At 37.3% G+C, this 17,970-nt stretch overlaps 1 protein-coding gene across 2 annotated transcripts in view; it reads right to left on the bottom strand.

Moving 5' to 3' along the window:
- COBLL1 (cordon-bleu WH2 repeat protein like 1) overlaps positions 1-17,970 on the bottom strand; it is a 74,483-nt gene that overhangs the window by 40,838 nt on the left and 15,675 nt on the right. Inside the window, exon 1 of one of the 2 annotated variants that reach the window (XM_054515473.1) lies at positions 70-215. The exons of the other annotated variant lie outside the window; for it this stretch is intronic. The gene's annotated coding sequence lies outside the window, so the exon portion shown is untranslated. Of the gene's footprint in view, positions 1-69; positions 216-17,970 lie in introns of those variants that run through there. 2 annotated transcript variants of the gene reach the window in all.

The following is a 17,970-nucleotide window of genomic DNA, read 5'->3' as shown; positions in this document are numbered from 1 at the left end:
CCCCAAACAGAAACTGAGCCTCTTGGGCCAACATCGCTTGCAAAACTAAGAAATGCTTTGAGCACCCACCTGCCACCAGATTTTCCTGCTCATCCTTTACAGCTGCCTCCTCAACATTCACTCTCCTGCCTGCATCTTCCTCAGAAAGCAAAGTGGAAAAACCCTTTACCTTCAGGAACAGGGTCACATTTACTACTTCCCCAAATGCCAGTGCTGCTGCTGGAGCCCCAACCTCATCTCAGGCACTCTGAGGGGCATGGGTGGTACAAAGCAGAGCCACAAGTCCCATCCCAGCTCCCTGCACAGCATAAACCCGACCAGCAGTTTTCACAGCCACCTCTGCAGCCACTGACAGCAGGAGCTCCCTCCCCTTTGTCCTATTTTAACTTTACCCCTCTCATTGGTTGGCAGCTCAGGGCCCCAAATGAATGCTCCTATTTTGTCTAAAAACTCATCCCCATCTACACACAAGAGCTGTCATTATCCCCTTTCTCTGCTTATATCTGCACACTCAAAATCCTCTGCATCCACTCCTCACTGGATTCTTGCAACAGGCAAGGAAGAAAGAAGGTATTTCTTTGAAGAAGATATTTCTTTGAAGAAACCTGGCTCCCTGCATGATGCCACCACCAAAGCTATTTTGGATAACCACTTCATTAGAAAGCCTCCGCACTTTCTGTAAAAATGTACAGGCCTTCAGCATTAAATGAGGAAAAAAATTCTTATTTATATAATAATGATTATAATCATCATCAGTGTGCTCTGGGGAATGTTAAGAAACTTTCCTAATGAATGCTTTGCTCTAACTACTATAATTCACTTCTATATTCACCCCTGCATCCTTTCCAACTTTCTCTACCACAGCCAGTTTACAGCCAATATACTTCACTGCTGAGTTTTTAACATGCTAACAGATGACACAGTGCCAGCAGCATACTGACTCCTACAAGAAGTTCAACTGAGCACTGCTTCTTAAATTCTTTCTTTGTTGCTGTAAGCAAAGTCCATCTTGGCATTGTGCAGCTATTTGGGAATTTAGTCAATTTAGGTACTACAAAATATTTTAATGCTTTCCATGACAAATAAAATCAGTATACAACTTACAAGGAACACACAGAATACACAGCAAGGACTTTACCATAATAAACACTAAAAGAATCAACTCTTACAAGGTATTACAAGCAACTAAATTTTAGATCAAAATCTCAAAATCTGATGCAAATCAAAGAAATCAGAAAAGCCTTACAGTCTGCATGAAACAACAGCATTTCTCACTTAAAATAATTTCAAAAACATCATTTGAGTTTCTAAGCACCAAATATCATTTTAAAATAAAATAGGCAAATTTTATTTTAAAATTAAAATAAAATTTTAATTAAAATAAATAAAAAATAAAATTTTAACTAAAATAAATAAAATCAGCTTATATACCCAGAAATTTACCACTAAAATTTCAGCAATCTGCCCACATGAATAAACACATCTTTACACACCCTCATCTCATAGCCAGAGACAGGATTTTAAAAACCTTTTGTAGAATTATTATGTACTTTGTCTGAAAAATTACAACAGACATTAATTTTTCTTCCTTCCTACAGGCCTATATTTAAGTTCTGGCAATTTATGTACTGCCCTACACCTGAATTCTGTGTACTGAAGATTTATGACTATTGGTAAATATTTTTGCCTCACAGCAGGTGTTAGGACAACACAACACAAATATTACTTCGAAGCCATTCTGCTCAGCCTCTGAACAAGGAGAAGGAAATATAATAGCTAAAATTGATTACACTACTTTTCTGCTTACCTCCAAGACAGCATAGGTGGTTGTTCCCCATTAATATCAGGTGAGTTTCCTTCAATAGCATATGGAGGTAGAAGGGAGGGTGTGTGTGTGTGCATGGCAAGCTCACTGTTGCTCCCTTCCGCTGCTGCTGACATCAGTAAGCCTACCTATTTATAATCCCACCACCTGACCAAACAGCCTTCAGAGTACATCTAGAGATTTGTACAGCCTGTAATCCCAACATATCTACTTCAGCCAATTCAAAAGAGAGTATTAAGTAGCTTTGTTATGTCTTCTGTGGCTTTAAACCATAAAAAGAATCCAATCCTTTTTTCCGCACCCCTTTTATTTGCACAAAATAAGTTTAATGGGAATTTTTAGAATTAGGACTAGTCCTTCCATCCATGCTTTTCAGCCTTCCCCAATTCTCTGGCTGTGAGATATCCAACTAAACACCTCAGGTAAGCATATTCTAGGGATTAATGGAATATTTAGACAACAGAGACAAACACCCATTTACATCCAGGTAATTTCATCATCAGTACTACCTACAAAATTATTGAAACTTAAGATTTTCATAAATCAATTTCACAAGCCAAGTACAATATTTATGCTATCACAAAACCAAAAACAACTCAGAAGTGTTTAAAGTAGGATAATTTACAGAAGCTTGACCTCATTGTCAATTAAAACCAGAAGCTGCTTAAAAGCAGCTTAAAAGCAATTCTTGATTCAGTTACCTCTTCCCAAAGTCAGCCCTAATGTATTCAGCCATGGGAGGGCTGCTTGCAGCTGAGTCTGCCCAGGGACTGGAAAGGAATGCAGTCAACAAACTCTTAGGGCAAGTGCTGTCATCACTGGCAACATCCTGCAGGTTTCTGTCATTGGCAAATGTTGCTTCCAGATCTGTATCAGGCCACAGTGTGTTTCGAAGTGGCTTGAGCAGTGCTTCGGTGAGAGGAAAACATCTGTGTGAATGCCTGTGTGCTGAGTAAACAACATTATTGACAGTTCCTTACCTAACCTTTCCTACCTGAGAAGTCCTATCACCAGCATCCATCCCACATTAATGCCAGACAAAACAGAAATGTAAGTCAGCTTTGCCTAAACGTGGGTAAGGTTGAAGGAAATAATTAGATGAATCAGCTGTGCTCCAAGTCAAATGCACTCTGCAACCAAACTTCAATAGTTAACAATAAAAGAATAAAGATCCTTTCACTTGATTGATAAGCTGGAGAGGGCAATAATGCAGATGCAGCCTGACTTGCAGGAAAGCTTTGGTGCATACAGGGTATCAGTGTGGGCTAAAACACCAACATATTGCCTGTGGCTGCTATGTCCCACACAGGACACAGTATTTGAGATACTCACTTGGAAGCTTTAATTATTATCTGGGTCTAAGGGCGACAGTTACAAATATACAATTAGTACTCACAGTACTAAATCCTCTGATTTTTTTTAGTCCTGCTGTTATCTTGTGGTTATTTTACATGCAGTTTATCTAGTTAGCAATATCCTCCCTATGGCTTTCGTAGATTAAGCAGTAAATTTATCACTGCTGAAAAATCATAGGGCTTTCATTCAGGGAGTGACCAACAGAATTGAATACTACTGACTACAAGCAAGTGTACAACATCTCAGATAACCTGATCATGGGAAACAGAAAGGTTTCCCATTTCTACAAGTACGTACCTGGCCATTTTCCCTTCATCTGACAGAGGTTACTTGTACATTTTCCCCAGTATCACTCAGCATAGATTCCTTGCTTTTTGGGGTTTTGTTTTTTTCTTTTAAGTTCCCAGAATACTTGTGGAAGGTAAAATTGTAAGAATATTAAAAGATGAAGAAGGAGGAGAGCTTACACAAGGTATTAAGAAAAAGAAGAAAACCACCATATAAAGGAATGGAATTATGGAATTTAAAAGTTTTGTTAGAATTTAGTTTAGAATTTTAAAGTGCTTTTCATTGTTTACATAAAGTATTTACTTAAATTACAAATCCTGGCATTGCTGTTTAAAAACAATTCCTAAACAAACATCAACTGAATAGTATCAGCAATGAAAGGCAATGTATGTGAATGCACCATAAACTGCAATTTATTTTATTTCTCATGTGTATACTTAAAAGAAGCAAAAGAATCTATGTATGACAGATTCTATTCTATATAGAATCTGCCATTCTATTTTGCTAAATAGAATGACAGTATAGGGCTAAATACAAAACACTTCTCAAAGAGGTCCCTGTACAGGCCACATTTGAGTGGCCTGTCCAGATCTTTCATGCTTTTCAATCCATAGGATTGTTTCCAAGACCAAAAAGTTAAGACTTGTATGTACTAGTGAGGAAAACAAACCAAAACTTTCCCACTATTCATTCTTAGATCTTTAATACTTTTAGATTCATCTGTCTGTGATTACCCAGAGCATTTAGTCCCTTTGCAATAGGGAGAAAAAAAAAAAAACCCAAACTACAACTCCAGAAGCTCAATGCACTGTTAGAACTCAATGGATGTGTATCAATAATGTATGTATGCAAAAGCTTCCCAGAATTATCTGGTTTTAAAAAAAACCAATAGGGATGTATCTCTGAAGCTGGGAACTTTCTGAACCTATTGTCTCTATTGTTATAAACAGAAGACCGTTTTTTAAAACTATCTGATATTTCATCTAACCCTGAAATAGTAATGATTATTTTTTTTAAATAATATCCATGAGAAACTGAAGTCTGAAAGCAGCAAGAATAGCAGGAAGCACAGACTACCAGGGTAAGAATGGCATTTTTCCAGATTAAACTCTTGCTTTATTAAATACTCTGTTTCTTCAGTTGCTTTGTACCTACTGAGCTGACATCTCATCTGTGATGGACCAACACAGTCAAGTCTCCAGGGAAAGGCAAATAGTTTTGTTAAATCAAAAAGAATTGGAGAAGAGAGCATAGACAAGAGGCTTCCAAATGGCTTGGAAACAGATCAAGAATTTCTTTTTCTTATGCAAGTCATACATCAGTGAGGAAAGTTAATCTTAGATTGTATCATCATTTAACAATAAGTGGGACTTAATTATTTTACCATTAGTGAACATTTGGTTTAATGATTTCATGCATCATCATTAGACAATTCTGCTGCACGTTCTCCTTTCATTTACTTGGAACAGTTAGAACATCACAAATTGGCACCTGGACAAAAGGTAAATGTAAGAACACAATGACATGGTCTCAGCTCTCATGTCCCATAAGTCATATCTCACCTTTGACCATCTCTATTGATTGTCTCTGAACCTTCTGTTTACATCATCCCTGTGGATATGGCAGAGACCAGAACCATGCACTGTATTGTCATTAGAGATTTATACACTGGCCAAATCCTGGTTTCCCTTTTGTTCTCTGTTCCTTTGCTAATGCGCATGGCAAACTGATTTGTAGTAAGTCTGTATAAAGTGAATCTAATCTCATTTTATTATCCATTTAGTTTTGAAAAACTTTTCTGCAAGTCTTCAGTCATAGCTCCTCTTATTACAATGAATAGTAACTTTTTACTGTCATCAAAGTGTTACCTTACTATTCAGCTGCTTTCCTAGATTATTAACATACTGAACTAGGAGTTCCAGCACAAATCCCTATGGAACTCCAAGATGGCATGGCCTCACCTTCCCCGCAGAACATTTCCCACCTCACTGTTCTTATTGGGGCAGATTATATAACCATACAAGGTTTACTGTTTTCTGCCATGTTTGCTTCATTTCCCAAAAAGCTTTGGGGTAGAGACCAGGAGAAGTCTTTTGAAGGACAAGCAGGACTGTACCAGCGGGCTTGTCCTCATATATTTGGTCAGCACAGTCCTTAGATTGTTTCCTCTTTCAACAGCCTTAAGACAGTTACATTGTAGATACACTGCTACATCAGAGTTCCTCATTTTATTCTAACTGTGCTTGTTGCATGAGTCTGCAGAGAAACAGATTTTTATTGTTAAATTCAGCCACCAAATTTAGTTTGTCCCAAATAAGACAAGAGCCCTCAACAAAGCTGTCCTAGCTGCTGTGCGAATCCAGAACAACAAAGAGAGTGTCTGCTCAAAAAACACCTGTGGACTAAAGGACAAGCCTGTATTTTGGGCGGCCTGTTGACAGTATTACTTTGATAAATTGGTGCCTGACCTTTTCACTTCTCTACCTCTATTACAACCTTTTATCCTCACTTTAATGTTATAGATCCAACTAACACAAAATGTAATATGTAAACACTAGCACATTTTTTGACCTTACTGAGTCATTATTTCATCACAGCTGCAAAGGATCCGCCTCACTATTCCAAAATTGTTTCAGTTTTCTCTTCTGTGCCAACTCTCCGTCCCACCCTTCCAAGAGCAAGTTCTGTACCTTTTTCCACCAGACCACAACCTTCTTCTCACCTATGGCTGCACTCGCATTACACCTACAAACATCCGACAATCAAGAATCCATATTTCTTGGTAAGTGCAAGGTAATACATGACAAATTCCTTCATTGTTAAGGTCAAAGAGAATCAGAAATCAAGGGACTTGGTATAGCTTGTGTACAGAGGAACATAAGGGTTAAGGTAAAAGTTGCAAAAGCTCCAGCATCTGATAAGCAAAATGCTTCAATTCATGCTCACTAGGTCAGAGAATAAGAGCATACTAATAGATGTTATCCAGAAGTTTTCTTCACTTAAAACCAAAAAAGAACTGTAAATTGCAAGACAATCCTCAACTTCTGAGTTTTGGTGATTCACACATACTTGAGAGAACATGACACTAAAATTAAGAGGTCATTAATCACCCAGAAATTATCATTTTGGGAAGTCAGCATCTCCTCCCCCCAGGTACACACGTTACAGAAATGTCTAAGTGAACCAAATACATCATTTAAGGAGTAAATGACATGTTACTACATGTTGCTAGGTAGTACTGACATGGGATTAATAAAAGATAAAAGTAAGAGACAACCAGGGTTATAAACTGGGGGATATTTTTTTCCAATATTTTTCATGTCAATTTGATATAGCTAGGTAACAGATGGTATATTATGTTTTTCCTGCCTTAACACAATTTAAAAACAAGTTACAGATGGCTATAATGAAATCCTCATTAACACACTTACATTTTCACAGTTCAGTATAGCAATAATGAAACTTTCAGGTCTGGAATTTCCTGTTGGTTAATTAGTGGTTAGGTTAATAGCCTGAGGAAGTGCACAACCCAAAAAGTTTCCTTATTTTTTTAATCATATAATTACTACATTCATATTTCTGGGAAAGCACTCAAGACAGATTTGATATCACAGTAAAGCTACCTTTACAGCTCTCCCTTGTTTTCTGAAACAACTGTATTATTTTATTTAGCAGAGCACGTGGGCAGAAAAGCCATGAACAGACTTAATTCAGCTGCTTCTGGGAAGTTTCAGCTTGTTTTTATTTTGAAGATACCAACTTAGAGAATTCTGCCAATACACATTACACCAAACACCCTCTACAGAAAAGCTAGGATCAACAACTATGGATCTATTGCTACAATGTTATTACAAGATCATTGATTAATGCTTAAATAATTACTTTTTTTTAATCCCAGTTTATAATCATCTACCAAAGCTTGCAATATGACATATGGTTAACAGCATACCATGATATCCCTACATCTCTGATCTAGAAAGAGGAAAAATAAAACAGAACCACCACAAATCTTGCACTCAGGTTGCTTCCACAAGTTAAGCTGCTGCCAGCTGTAAGTTGCGTTATTCAACAGTATGATTAAAATAGCAGTGAAAGATGTGGAATTCAGCACTGAAACCTCTCTGGATTTCAGTAACCACACACCAGTTACAAACTGGTACCACTGCCCTCATTACTGTGCTCCTTACCCTGAAAGGCAGAGGCTGCAGCCCAAGCCTTGCCCTGGCCCAGCCACACCTGCAGGCAGCCCACACCCACGCACGGTGCTACAGGACAAGGAACACGGTGGTGCCCTGGCACAACTAGGTTCCAAAATATTATTGAATGTTGTTGTTGATTTTTTTTTTCCTTTTTAACTGCCATCACCAAGAAACTGAATTGAGACATTGTCACACCCTTGTTACTAAGCGCAAATGGAAACAACCATCCAGCTCTTTGAAGTGCTGGAGCTTCAAAAGAGGACAGCCACTGCCAAACCATCATGGAAGCAACATAATGTGGAAAACCTGACTTGTAACTGAAGTTACATAATTAAAAAGAGACAGTATCCAAATATTTAAAAGTTGTAATGCTAAAAATATCTTTTAAGCCCAGCAAACTCACTTATGACAAAGAATGGCAGAGAAAGAGAATTTGGATTCTATAAGAAACACATCATCATCAGCGTTCTTGTTGTTGTTATTATTATTTTGCAGCCCTCCCATTTCTTCAAAACCTATTTTGACATTAAGGAGAATTGAAGCAATATTATTGTCCTTAACCAGCAGAAGTAGCGGCCATGTACTGCAAAGACTTTCTGGAACACTAAATATCACCACTGGCTTCAATAGTCAAGTACAGCCAGAAACCAACTGAAAAAACCCACAGTTTTTTAGAGATCTGAGAACTACAGCTGCAAACAGAATTACAGTGCTTACTTAAATCACTCCCAGAGGCCTAGAAAGCCAATAAAATATATAACAGACAAAATAAAGCTACTGCAATTATTTTCTTCTGGAAAAATCACATCTTTTAATTCAGAAACTTTCAGATCCAGTTTCACATAAAAGTTTCCATAATCATATCTACTCCTTGACAGAACAGTCTGTACTGTGACAGATCTTTCTATGGCAGTGAGAAAATTAGATGTAGCTTTAGTAAGAAGTTAAACAAGTTTCTTGTTTTGAATATTTACACACAGTATAATGTGGTTTTTATAAACCTGTAACTCTGGTCAAGTTCAGTAACACTCACTCATCTCCTTCCAAAAGAAAATGTTTAAAAAAATTGCAATGTTTCAATCCTAAACAGCAGTTTGTGAAGGAAGAACACCTTTGCTTCACCCAGCACTCTCTCACTTCATTCTTCAGAACAGTGCATCTAGTGTAACAGTTCTCTTAATATTTTGAATTTCCGTGCTTATCAGATGACAAAAAGAAAAAAAGAAAAGAAAATTGATAATTAACAGTTATAAATTTTGTCATGCAAGTTTCAGGTACTTCTTCAAAGTGAAGTAAACACAAGACAATGGAAAAAGTATACAGTTAATTGTACCACAAGGATAAATACTAAAACCTGTATAGAAAGTCCTCCCCTTTTTAATAATGACATCAAACAACTCATATAAGAGTTTTGTTTTACAGAAACCGAAACTCACTTAAAAGAGGGTCTTCATTCCAGAGGGGTAAGAAGTTGTCTGGGGAGCAAAAGACCATGGCTATCAAGATGGCACGTGGGAAGGAACATGCCTCAGGTTCCCTGCTACCCACAAGGCAGGAATGAGGAAGAACAATACAATGTTCCTTCTTACTTAACACACACACACACACACATATAAACCTTCTTAATTCAGATAAGCATCTATCTTTGGAATCAGTATCACAGACTGGGAGTGTATCACACCAGCTTCTGGAAGAGGCAGCTAATCATCTTTGGGGATTCTCTCTGTCTGTAGAAGAAAGCTCAAATCAACAAAGCCAAAAAAAAAAAAAGATAAGGAAATATGCCTTCCAAAATACAGACTTTATTCTAGATGAAGCAGAGATTATATGGTACCATTACAAAACAAGTTAAAATATCTCAAAAGAAGGTCAAATGTAACAGGTCAGCATGATTAAAATCTTCTTTGTACCAAAAAAAATTATTTAAAAGGCTCATTCAGTTTTGTCTGCTTCAAGCCCTAATTCTAGATTAATATTCAGAAGTGCAAGTGCATTCAGTCTCTATTACATGTGGTTTTGACCCAGCACAGAGTACGCCCATCCCAGCCATGAGCAGCCACAGATTGTCCAGGGGAATGCCATGGGAAATGGTATCAGAAGCTTTACTAAGGCCCAGGTAAGCAACATCCACTAGACCAGTACAATAAGCTGGTCAAGCAGAATCTACCTTTACCAAAACCATGCTGGCTGGGACAGATCCCCTGGTTGTCCTGTACATGCCACATGGTATCACTCCAGATAATCTGCTCCAAACCTTCCCTCATTGCATGGGGTGTTCAGCTCATTACACAGTGCCATTCTGCTTGTGCAGTATGCTCAGTGTAATTACATAGAAATGCTTAACAAAATTTTGTATACTAATAAATTCCAAATTCTTAAAAAGTTCTTTACATGATTGGACTATGCCCTTGATTTTCTACCTACCCAGGAAAGATTTAAAAGTGGAGGTGATACAAATATTCAAAGACTTCTATTTCTGTGTACTACAAACACTGAAATTCTACCAAATGTAAAAAAAAAAAAAAGAATATTAGAATATTTTTACTCAGTAGCAGTAATAGGCCCCTTATACCACAGCAAGTTCACCAATGTTTCTAGGAGTCTTGTCTTGATGTGCTGCTAGAAAAGCATTACCTTATTATGGTTACAGTCACAGAACATTTGGTCTGCTTTATCTGCATTATCTAGTTTTAAACTCAGGAATACAATATACCAAGTTTCTATGACTCAGTGTTTTACTGTAGCCCTGTAAACATTGCAAGCCTCCAGCAGAAAGGCACACAGTTACAGTAAGTGACTATTTCTGGCAATATTTTTTCCTATGCTATAAACATCAAACAGTCCAAGTTGGAGACAGCATATCCCAGAATTCAAGTAACAGAATGTATAAAATCTTTTTTTTCCTTGGGTTTTTTGATGTTTTCCTTTCCCCTTGTTGGCTGTGTGTACAATCCAAAATGTATCTTTTCATAAAGGTTCCTAGAGACAGAAATTTCAGAGGTGAGCTCTTGTGACTATTTTCTAAATTTTATTTTAAAGAAAGACATAAACAAAAGTAGCCATCAAAAGGTTATGGCAGGGCTTACAGCACAGTCATGGATTTCACTTTCTCAATAGCAAGTAGCAATTTTTTTTCCTAGTGAAAAGCCACTAGAAACACTAACAGGCTTTTACTTAAAATGCTGAAGACTAATGAGACTTTGATACAAGTATACAAGTTTTGAAATACATTTTATTAGGATACAATTACAGTTCTTTTGTGATCTTGGTACTGAAACAAACATTGTGCCAGGCAAAATTCTAATACAGGAAGGACTCAAGCGAGGACCTGTGATACAAAAGAACGTACATTTATGTGTACATTTCCAGGGTCTGTCTTCTGTTTTAAGGAGTAATCAGAATTGTCCATGATTTATACCTGAGGCATTTTAAAAACAAACCCCAAAATCTAAAGTACAATTAACTTGTTTCTTCTATTGCAATTTAGAGGAGCCTGAAGGACTTCTGCAATAACTAACTTTAATCACAGACACTTAAGTTTACACACTACCACTACCTCAGAAGCCTGATGTGCAGTAGAAAGACCAAACAAGTTTCCTAAATAAAGACAAGTAATCAGAAACTTCTCTGTCCCTGTTACTCACATCCACTTCTACTTTTGGTTGTTCCTATGTGGAAATCCAGACTTAGCAAAATGTGTATTTAACTGCAAGTATTATAGCACTCAAAACTGTTTGACAAAAATACAGTACAGTTTTTAACTGTTTCTTTGTAAGCTTTTTTGTTCGTTATCTTGCTTAGATACACACTGCATTATAATAAAAATAATAAATAAATAAAGCACAAGCCTGCTTGACAAAGAATGAAATCATCCTGACAACACTGAAAGAAGAAAACTGCATTTTTATCTCTCACTATTTAAGACTTCCCAGCTTTTACTACAAAACTTTCCAACAAACAGTACAACTACAAGTATGGACTGTAGCATCACATATTTCCACTGCTGGTTTTAAGATTCTGCAAGAACTCAGATACCATGTTCATACAGCTCTACTTAAAATTTACACACAAAATACGTTAATTTGGAAAAAGAAGCACGCAGTTTCCAAAAAAGACCAAGCATTACGTTTGTAATTAGGAGACTAATGTAAATGTAAGCACCTGCTTACCAGAAAAGCCCAGACACATTGAGTATATAGCTTGATACTTACCATGCTCTCACATTTTTCGCTTCTATTACTGGAAAATACAAAGTGAGGACGCTGAAGCCCAGAGGTGTCTCAGTAATGCCTGCTGAGGCTTGGCTAGCCCAGACTTGATCTGTCCCTTAGTCACTCCCCTGCCTCCGCACAGCGCGAGTGGCTCTGGGGCAGGCAGGGAACCCGGGCAGCGCCATCGGCCCAGCCGCACAGCGCGCGTCAGAACTGTCTTTCATTAAAATAAACACTTCTGCAGAGAGAAAATACTGAAAGCGTGGTCAAAGTGCTACAATAAAAACTTTCACAACACTGAGAGCACTGACTCAAATAAGTATCCAAACGCTAGGGAGTGGCAGGGCAGCCTTTGGGGTGTGGGGGAGAGGTGGTGGGCAGTGGCCATAAGCCCGGGGAATGCTGCTGAGGCTCTGCTGAGCAGGGATCTTACTGCTCCCACCCGGGCTGAAGGGCTGTTCTGCTGTCCCCTGGCAGAATAACAGTAAGAAAAATACAGACAGGTAAAACCCTGCCTTTCATTCAGAGATGTTACTAAACCTAAACTGGCTGTGAAGAAAGAAAGCTTTTCCTCTCCAAGATATGCCAAGCAGGTGCAGTGCTGAAAAGTTACTTCCTATGTGCTTGCTTGTTGTGAAATATCTTCCACATCATATTACTTTCTATATACGAAAACCAGTCTTAAACATCCAAGTACTTATCCCACCAAGATTTGAGCAACTCTTTAAAATGGTGCAAGGCAAAGCACTACTACTTCAAAGCATAACACTGCTTTTAAAAACAAAGTCTCTCTGACATCCTTCAGTTTAAGTCAACAAAAATGCAGACGTCTTGAATACAAAATAAAAATCAACAACTTCCATAAGCAGTGTTGTGTCTACCTAGACAATCTAATTTTAAAGTTAAACCATCTGCCTAGAAAACTGACTACCTGGAAATAAAATATTTGCATATGTAGCTTTGCTGGAACTGAATGAGACCAATTATCATAGTCCTTCAAGTTACTGCTGAGAAGTGACAAATTTGCTTTCCAGCTCCAGAGTGATCTTTCCTTTCCAATGACCAAACCAGGCATTGCTCAGTGATTTGATCCAGTAGGTAAATGAACTGGTATTGCTCAGAAATTCTCTTTCTGGTTCTTAATCTAAGCAGGTTTCAACAAGGACAAATAATGCTAAAGATAGGCAAAAAAAAGAGTGCTGTAGTATCCTGGTTAGACCAGGTCTGCAGCTAGGAGCACAGACATTTTGTAAGTTAACAAGTAACTTTCCCGCTGGGGATGAGGCAACAGAAACCAGTTGCTTTAACAGAAGCCATGAAAAAGAAAGCCACAGGGTGGCACTGCAAGTAGGCTGTATTTTGAAACTACTTGGGTGTTAATTCTTTTCCAGACAAATCAGAGCATATCTAATCCCATCTGTATAAAACAGGAGTGGCTCTGTAGTTTTTCTTCAAACGATGTCTTTTCCAGCAACAAATATCCCTGTAATACAAATCACATCATAGAAGAGGCACCTACTTCAGAAAGGTCAGGGTATTTTATAAATTAATAAAATGGTATTTAAGAGTATCAACACAAGAATGCTATTGTAAAGACAGGCTAGGAATTTATACCTATTTTGGGTTTGTCAGTTCATTCTGAAACAATTCAAGAAAAAAATTGTTTCCAAAGCATGTGCATTTTCATATATAAGCTGAAGAATTTTTTTCATACCATGACTTTTTATGAAGGCTGAGATGGCAAAATCTCAAACAGATCTCTCTCTGAAGAGGACAGTATTAACTTTAAAAAAAAGTATATGAAAAAGTCTCAACACAGCATTCAATACTATCATATGCTTTTAAGACACTTTCCTTCTCATATATAAAAGAATCGTACTTCATCTCATCCAAACTAGATGACTTAGTACAGTAGTATTTCAAAGCTAAACTTAGAAGTCTATTTAATCTGCTTTGTTGGCTGCTTCTCTCCCAAATTTCAAATCCCTGCCATTTGAGTTAAAGCAGAAACATTTGCAAAAAGTGCTATTCCTGTTCATTTAGTGAACTAACCAATTTTCAAAGGAGAGTTGGAGGTCATCCAGGATCAGAATTTACTTTCTACTTTCTAAAACAAAAAGTCCCTTCAAGGTATAAATTTGATATTTCAGTAGATTCTGAACTAACAGACATTACATGACTATGCACAACCATTTAGTTGCTGAAGTCTAGGTCAATTTAAGTTTTCAGTTTGAAAGTACAATCAGTAACAAAAAAAATAACAATATTGTATTTTTGTTGAGTTGCACCATAATATCAATTAGAACACCAATTCATCTGCTATGATTTTTCTTATTCCAGAGGACAAGAATTCTAAAAAAATAGCAAGTTTTAATTTTTTCACCTCAGGCAGAAGTTCAAGAGTGGACTGGCAATTATTCCAACTGCCAAGCCATTCTTTCTGCTAGGAGATTGCTCCCTGTATTTTTAAAACTGTTTGTATATGGAGATTATTTTGCTATTAGATAGCATAACAATAACATATGGGCAAAGAAATATGCCAATATAGCTGTGACTTGAACATTAGATAAGGCAGATGATTATGTAATAGTACAGATTGCCAAAGCTATATAAATTTGATTTGAGCACGTTTGCCTACTTTGCGGACTGATACTAAAGCACTCTGCATGCTAATAAAGGGTTTCTGCCTGACAAAGACTAAATTAAAAAGTTAGTGACCTTGAAAAAATAAATTAATTTTGGTACCAAAACATCACTGCCTAGTGTCAATATTGCTTAAAAATCATGTATTTAATACAAAAGAAATTAAGGCACCTCCCTCTCAAAAAAAACCCCAAAACAAAACAAAAAACACCAAAGAAACAAAACAAACCGCCAGCCAACCACAAAACTCAAGGGAAAATTCTTACTACTATCAAGATTTGTCTGTTATTATTTCCTTGCTTGGAATGGGAGAGCAAGGGCTTCTATTGAATTGTTGGTGTGTAGACACTGAGTAACTGTACTTCAACACTTCATATAATAACTTCCCAGTTCATCAGTTCAACATCAACTATGATACTGTTTACATATAACACTGCAAGGCCATGTGCTGAATGCAACTAATGGAAGCAAACTTCATCAATTCTAAATAAAGTAACTATTTAAGCAAAAAATAGACACACTGGATGCAATCTAATATGCTTCCAACAGACTACTCTGTGCCCCTCTATTGACACTTATGCCATTATTAATAGACAGCTAAATGAAAGTGGACAAATTTGGGAAGTAGGTACATTTTTCATCAAGGCCATATCCTTAAAAGTATGAACTTTGAGGAAGATGTGTCTTAGAAGATACATGGAAGTAACCAGCATGTCTTTTGTTTGAATTATGTTTTCTTCTGCTTTTCCTTATTTAAGGCACATTAGTGCTCATAGTTAATTTGTACATATTTTTCACAGCTTTGGAATAATGTTTCTGGACAGCAGAAACTAGCCAATGCACTAAGCTTTCCAAGTTGGACATTAGTAACTGGAATAGCACTTGGTCTCTGATGTACCATTACAAAATTTTCAGATCTAGATAACAGGTCACACACACATACAATCCCACCAAGGGAAAAAATAAAAAACAAATAGCCAAATTTTGACTCATAAAATCAAATACCAAAGAAAGGATTCTACCAATCCTAGTCCTGTTTCACCCAATGTGGAACAAAAACCCAAACAAATATAATCTATGTTTTCACATCTTGAGTATCTCAGAACTTCAAAGTTATTTATTTATGCAAATGACTAAATACTTCCCTTCATTTTTCAACTATCCTTGAAAAGAAGTATTCGTTCAAGAGCATAAAGGACAGAAAATAAATGGCTGTATAGCTCTTGTCACTGCAATGCCAGACATTGTCCAGTTCTTAAAAACTGTAGTATCACACAATTTAACTCTTCCTAAATCAATATTTAGTCCAAATTTCTGCACAACCCACAAGAATTTAGATAGAAGAAATTTTAAAAAGCCAAACAAAACTCTACACACAACTATTCCTAGCCAGCACTGTGAGGCAAATTCTTACATTCCCATGGAAAGTTAACAGGATGAGGAGCATGGCTCCATGCTCCCTTGAGGCCAGGCACAACTGAACTACTGGACAAAGAACAAGTTCTGGTCTCCATCACTTGCACATTCACAGCAATCATGGGAAATAATTTTCTCTGGGTCACTTGGCTACACAGCTGTGTGTGTGTCATTTGTTTTTAGAACACAAATATTTTCTTTTAAATGAACAACCAAGTACTACATGATAAAAAAAAAAAGAATCCAAAAGAGACAAAAATATCTGTCGGTATGGCATGCTTTACAGCAAAAGCTAACCACACATGCAAAGCCAGTTTTGTAATGTTCAGTGAAACCATCTTATGATTCTGCCAAATTAAAAACTTAAGACAGCTGACCCTTATCATCATAATCCTCCCAGGAGGAGCCCAAAACCTATGATGCAGCAGCCCCATCACACTTGGAAAAATCCTGTCCCAGTTTCTACCCCAATGTCATGACCACTTCTTTAACAGCTAAGGAGTGATGGTGGATGGAAAATTGATGCAATCATGTTACTGCCACTACCATAATACGTAAGTGGTTCTGTGTTCAAAGTTCAGCAACAAATAACATTTTTTGGACAAAGCTGGTCTAGTATTGAATCAGACATATTGATAGGGAGCAGAAAAATAGGATACAGCTTTGTCACTTAATTTATGTAAAGAGCCTCAAACAAGGCATGACCTGCTGCTAAGGGATACCAGAATTCACCTGTCAGATTAGGAGCTACAGTAGGTAAAGACAGAGGAAACTGAGTGATTCTCAAGCTGGTCCATCAGGCTCTCACCATGTTCCCAATCTAAGGACCAGCCATTGGCTACACAACCTCACTGGGTCCCACTGCTAATCAGGATGCAAATCACCAGACCACACCTTCTAAATACTCACCAGCAGCCTGGCTGAATCTCTTTGCTAAACAAAAAAAACCCTAACCTGGCTAAAAAATGGATGTTCTTCAAACACTTCACACCAGTGCACTATTTCTGTGCCTAAGGTTGCATGGTTTCCCAAGCTCACCATCATTTATATTCTCACAATTCCATTTTCTGCATATTTGCCAATGTGAAACAGGGTTTAATGAGGGATACCTCTGCCATGGTAACATTGCAGACTGTGTGAAACATTTTTTCATACTGTAAATATGACCCAACAGCCTTTAAAAATATTGAATGCCCTTAGCTTTATGGTGTCAAAGGTGGCTAATAAGGATATCAGGTGACTGTCAAAAGCAAAGAACAGTAACAATGACAAAAACTTCTGAGAAAATTGCAAGAAAAATTCTACAGCTAGGCCAAGCTGTCATTTCTCCCTATCTTTCTACAATTACATGACTGCATAACTTTATCACCACTGATGTTAAAGTGATTAAGCTAAGTGACTGGGTGAAGGAAACAACAGAAGAACAGAATAATTTAGGTTGGAGAATACCCTTAAAACCATGAAGTCCAATCATAAACTTAAAACTGCCAGGTTCTTCCCTTCTCCACTGGAGGGATGAAACTGCCTTCTCAGGTTGTCCACTCCTGTTCATATTATTGTATTTTATTTCTAAATAATAAAAAGACTAAATGCAACCATCTCTTCCATTTTGGCAAAAGTACATACCAGCTTAGTTGCCAAGGCATTCAGTTGGAGGCCATGGTACCCCACACCTTCTCTTATCATCGAAAATCTCATTATTTTATTGCCAAATTCAAATCTGAAACTCCCACTTAGGGAAGCTCAAGGGATGTAAATCATCTGCTTCCTTTCTTGGTATCCTGTGTCTCCAAACATGACACTGTTAGGTTCAAATCAGACATAATTAGGAAGCCTAGACATTTAAAGTGACATTAAGCAGACAACACTGGGGTCAAGCCTTTCAATTCTTTGATATGACAGCTTTATCTCTCATCAGTCTTGCTTATTTCCAACAAAATTACAATAACATAATACAAAGGAGAACCCTCACTGTTATTTCACTGAATTTGCTGTATATAATTAAGCTAAAAAGCATGAATGATCTCTTATA

The sequence above is a fragment of the Molothrus ater genome, chromosome 7 (genome assembly GCF_012460135.2).
Source record: "Molothrus ater isolate BHLD 08-10-18 breed brown headed cowbird chromosome 7, BPBGC_Mater_1.1, whole genome shotgun sequence".
Taxonomy (NCBI): Eukaryota; Metazoa; Chordata; class Aves; order Passeriformes; family Icteridae; genus Molothrus; species Molothrus ater.
The sequence above is the reverse complement of the archived record's forward strand: the minus strand, read 5'-3'. Positions and strand labels throughout refer to the sequence as shown.